General features: G+C 37.1%; 1 non-coding gene across 1 annotated transcript; it reads left to right on the plus strand.

Moving 5' to 3' along the window:
* Positions 1 to 1,747: 1,747 nt before the first annotated feature.
* On the plus strand, positions 1,748 to 1,855 carry LOC112753279 (small nucleolar RNA R71). Its single transcript, XR_003177672.1, has one exon. It is a non-coding gene; the product is annotated as a small nucleolar RNA R71 (small nucleolar RNA).
* Positions 1,856 to 5,591: the final 3,736 nt, after the last annotated feature.

Raw genomic sequence — 5,591 nt, forward strand, 5'->3', positions numbered from 1 at the left:
TCCCAACAAGCGCTTCTTTAATGTCAATAGCTTGATAGTGGGCTCTCATGGAGCCTCACAGATGTTCAGAGCATTGTTGAGACTCCTCAACACTAAACTTAGAGTTTGGATATGGGAGTTCAACACCAAACTTAGAGTTTGGTTGTGGCCTCCCAACACCAAACTTAGAGTTTGACTATGGGGGCTCTGGTTGACTCTGTTTTGAGAGAAGCTTTTTATGCTTCCTCTCCATGTTTACAGAAGGATGACCTCGAGTTTTAAACACAAGGGAGTCCTCATTCAATTGAAGGACTAGTTCACCTCTGTCAACATCAATCACAGCTCTTGCTGTGGCTAGGAAGGGTCTTCCAAGGATGATGGATTCATCCTCATCCCTCCCAGTATCTAGGACTATGAAATCAGCAGGGATGTAAAGGCCTTCAACCTTTACTAACACGTCCTCTACTTGTCCATAAGCCTGTTTTCTTGAATTGTCTGCCATCTCTAATGAGATTTTAGCAGTTTGCACCCCAAAGATTCCCAGTTTCTCTATTACAGAGAGGGGCATGAGGTTTATCCCTGAACCAAGGTCACACAGAGCCTTTTCAAAGATCATGGTGCCTATGGTACAAGGTATTAGGAACTTTCCAGGATCCTGTTTCTTCTGAGGCAATCTCAGTTGATCCAGATCACTTAGTTCATTGGTGAACAAGGGAGGTTCATCTTCCCAAGTCTCAATACCAAATAATTTGGCATTCAGCTTCATGATTGCACCAAGGTACTTGGTAACTTGCTCTTCAGTGACATCCTCATTCTCTTCAGAAGAGGAATACTCATCAGAGCTCATGAATGGCATAAGGAGGTTTAATGGAATCTCTATGGTCTCTAGATGAGCCTTAGATTCCTTTGGTTCCTCAAAGGGAAACTCCTTATTGATCACTGGACGTCCCAGGAGGTCTTCCTCACTAGGATTTACGTCCTCCCCTTCCTCTCTAGGTTCGGCCATGTTGACTATGTCAATGGCCTTGCACTCTCCTTTTGGATTTTCTTCTGTATTGCTTGGGAGAGTACTAGGAGGGATTTCAGTGATCCTTTTACTCAGCTGGCCCACTTGTGCTTCCAAATTTCTAATGGAGGACCTTGTTTCATTCATGAAACTTACAGTGGCCTTAGATAGATCAGAGACTAAATTTGCTAAGCTAGATGGGTTCTGCTCAGAATTCTCTGTCTGTTGCTGAGTGGATGATGGAAAAGGCTTGCTATTGCTAAACCTGTTTCTTCCACCATTTTTAAAGCCTTGTTGAGACTTTTGTTGATCCTTCCATGAGAGATTTGGATGATTTCTCCATGAGGGGTTATAGGTGTTTCTATATGGTTCACCCATGTAATTCACCTCTGCTATTGCAGGGTTCTCAGGATCATAAGCTTCTTCTTCAGAAGATGCCTCTTGAGTACTGTTGGATGCAGCTTGCATTCCATTCAGACTCTGAGAAATTATATTAACTTGCTGAGTCAATATTTTATTCTGAGCCAGTATGACATTTAGAGTATCAATCTCAAGAACTCCCTTCTTCATAGGCGTCCCATTACTCACAGAATTCCTCTCAGAAGTGTACATGAACTGGTTATTAGCAACCATGTCAATGAGTTCTTGAGCTTCTGCAGGCATTTTCTTTAGGTGAATGGATCCACCTGCAGAAGTATCCAATGACATCTTTGATAGCTCAGATAAACCATCATAGAATATATCCCGGATGGTCCATTCTGAAAGCATGTCAGAAGGACACTTTTTGGTCAGCTGCTTGTATCTTTCCCAAGCTTCATAGAGGGATTCACCTTCTTTCTGTCTGAAGGTTTGAACATCCACTCTAAGCTTGCTCAGCTTTTGAGGAGGAAAGAACTTGGCTAAGAAAGTCGTGACCAGCTTATCCCAAGAGTTCAGGCTATCTTTGGGTTGAGAGTCCAACCACACTCTAGCTCTGTCTCTTACAGCAAATGGGAAAAGCATGAGCCTGTAGACTTCAAGATCTACTCCATTAGTCTTAACAGTATCACATATCTACAAGAATTCAGTTAAGAACTTAAAAGGATCTTCAGATGGAAGTCCATGAAACTTGCAGTTTTGTTGCATCAGAGAAACTAGCTGAGATTTCAGCTCAAAATTGTTTGCTCCAATGGTAGGGATAGAGATGCTTCTTCCATGTAAATTGGAATTTGGTGCAGTAAAGTCACCAAGCATCCTCCTTGCATTATTATTATTTTCGGCTGCCATCTCCTCTTCCTGTTCAAAAATTTCTGACAGGTGCTTGCTGGATTGTTGTAATTTAGCTTCTCTTAGTTTTCTCTTCAGAGTTCTTTCAGGTTCTGGATATGCTTCAACAAGAATATTCTTGTCTTTGCTCCTGCTCATATGAAAAAGAGGGGACAGAAAAATAATAATAATAGAGATCCTTTTTGCCCAAGCATAGAGGTTCCCTTATGTGAGTAGAAGAAATGAAGAAGAGAAAATCTGAACTCAGAGAGAGAGAGAATTTTCGAAAATTATTTTTGAAAAAGAGTTAGTGATTTTCGAAAATAGTTTTTGAAAAAGGTTAGTAATTTTCAAAAATTAAAATAAAAAATTAAAATAATTAGTTAAAAAGAAATTTTGAAAAAGAGGGAAGATATTTTCGAAAATTAGAGAGAGAGAGAGTTAGTTAGGTAGTTTTGAAAAAGATAAGAAACAAACAAAAAGTTAGTTAGTTAGTTGAAACAAATTTGAAAATCAATTTTGAAAAGATAAGAAAATAGGAAGTTAGAAAAGATATTTTAAAATCAAATTTTTGAAAAAGATAATAAGATACGAAGATATTTTTGAAAAGATATGATTGAAATTAGTTTTGAAAAAGATTTGATTTTTAAAATCACAATTAATGACTTGATTCACAAGAAATCACAAGATATGATTCTAGAACTTAAAGTTTGAATCTTTCTTAACAAGGAAGTAACAAACTTGAAATTTTTTGAATCAAAACATTAATTGATGATGATATTTTTGAAAATTATGAGATAAAATTAAGAAAAAGATTTTTGAAAAATATTTTTATAATTTTCGAAAATAAATAAGAAAAATGAAAAAGATTTTATTTTTGAAAAAGATTTTGAAAAAGATGAGATTTTTAGTTTGAAAATTTGATTTGACTCATAAAAACAACTAGATTTTAAAAATTTTTGAAAAAGTCAAATCTAATTTTCGAAATTTTAAGAGAGAAAAAGGGAAAGATATTTTTTTTTATTTTTGAATTTTTAATGAAGAGAGAGAAAAACATGAAAAAGACTCAATGCATGAAAATTTTTAGATCAAAACAATGAATGCATGCAAGAATGCTATGAATGTCAAGATGAACACCAAGAACACTATGAAGATCATGATGAACATCAAGAACTTAGTTTTGAAAATTTTATGATGCAAAGAAAACATGCAAGACACCAAACTTAGAAATCTTTCATGTTCAGACTCTATGGATGCAAAAATGCACATGTAAAACAAGAAAAGATGCAAAACAAGAAAACATCAAGATCAAACAAGAAGACTTACCAAGAACAACTTGAAGATCATGAAGAACACTATGAATGCATGAATTTTCGAAAAATGCAAGATGAACATGCAATTGACACCAAACTTAAAATCTGACTCAAGACTCAAACAAAAAACTCAAAATATTTTTTATTTTTATGATTTTCTAATTTTTTTGGTTTTTTTTTTCGAAAATTATTTTGAAAAAGAAAAATAAGAATTCCAAAATTTTTAATATGAATCCCAGGAATCTTGCACTCTTATTCTAAAGCTCCAATCTGAGGGTTAGGCATGGCTTAATAGCCAGCCAAGCTTTAGTATGTAACTCAGACATGACACGGTTGACATTCCAATTAACTTGCTTCCATGCTGATGGTTGGAAGCCCCTATCCAAAAGAATTAGACATGGCTTTACAGCCAGCCAGGCTTCAACATGCTTCATGAAACACTAGAATTCATTCTTAAAAATTCTGAAGAAAAATATATTTTTGAAAATATTTTTATTTTTTTACTTTTTTTTTTGAAAATAAAACAAAAAGAAAGTTACCTAATCTGAGCAACAAGATGAACCGTCAGTTGTCCAAACTCGAACAATCCCCGGCAACGGCGCCAAAAACTCTGTGCGCACGTCTTAATAAATTGTTTTTCATTCACAACTTCGATACAACTAACCAGCAAGTGCACTGGGTCGTCCAAGTAATAAACCTTACGTGAGTAAGGGTCGATCCCACGGAGATTGTCGGTATGAAGCAAGCTATGGTCACCTTGTAAATCTCAGTCAGGAGGATATAAAATAGTTATGGACTTTTCGAAATTAATAATAAATAAACAGAAAATAAAGATAGAAATACTTATGTATATCATTGGTGAGAATTTCAGATAAATGTATGGAGATGCATTCGTTCCTCTGAACTTCTGCTTTCCTGCTGTCTTCATCCAATCAATCCTACTCCTTTCTATGGCTGGCTTTATGTAAGGACATCACCGTTGTCAATGGCTACTTTTTATCCTCTCTGGAAAATGGTCTGATGCGCTGTCACTGCATGGCTAATCGTCTGGAGGCATCACCGTTGTCAATGGCTGCATCCCATCCTCTTGTGAAAATGGTCCAAATGCTCTGTCACAGCACGGCTAATCATCTGAGGTTCTCGATCATACTGGAATAGGATTCACCCTCCTTTTGCATCTGTCACTACGCCCAGCACTCGCGAGTTTGAAGTTCGTCACAGTCATTCAATCCCAGAGTCCTACTCGGAATACCACAGACAAGGTTTAGACTTTTCGGACTCTCATGAATGCCGCCATCAATCTAGCTTATACCACGAAGATTCTGATTAAGAGATCTAAGAGATACTCATTCAATCTAATGGTAGAATGGAAGTGGTTGTCAGGCACGCGTTCATAGGGAATGATGATGATTGTCACATTCATCACATTCATGTTGAAGTGCGAATGAATATCTTAGAAGCGGAATAAGTTGAATTGAATAGAAAAACAGTAGTACTTTGCATTAATCTTTGAGGAACAGCAGAGCTCCACACCTTAATCTATGGAGTGCAGAAACTCTACCGTTTGAAAATACATAAGTGAAAGGTTCAGGCATGGCCGAATGGCCAGCCCCCATGATCTAAGAACCAGACGTCCTAAGATGTCTAATACAATAGTAAAAAGTCCTATTTATAATAAACTAGCTACTAGGGTATACAGAAGTAAGTAATTGATGCATAAATCCACTTCCGGGGCCCACTTGGTGTGTGCTTGGGCTGAGCTTGAATGTTACACGTGCAGAGACTCTTTCTGGAGTTGAACGCCAGGTTGTAACGTGTTTCTGGCGTTTAACTCTAGACAGCAGCGTAGAATTGGCGTTCAACTCCCTTTTACGTTGTTTAAAATCGGCCAAAGTATGGACTATTATATATTTCTGGAAAGCCCTGGATGTCTACTTTCCAACGCAATTGAAAACGCACCATTTTGAGTTCTGTAGCTCCAGAAAATCCACTTTGAGTGCAGGGAGGTCAGAATCCAATAGCATCAGCAGTCCTTCTTCTACCTCTGA

The sequence above is a fragment of the Arachis hypogaea genome, chromosome 15, assembly GCF_003086295.3.
Source record: "Arachis hypogaea cultivar Tifrunner chromosome 15, arahy.Tifrunner.gnm2.J5K5, whole genome shotgun sequence".
In the NCBI taxonomy this organism is placed as follows: Eukaryota; Viridiplantae; Streptophyta; class Magnoliopsida; order Fabales; family Fabaceae; genus Arachis; species Arachis hypogaea.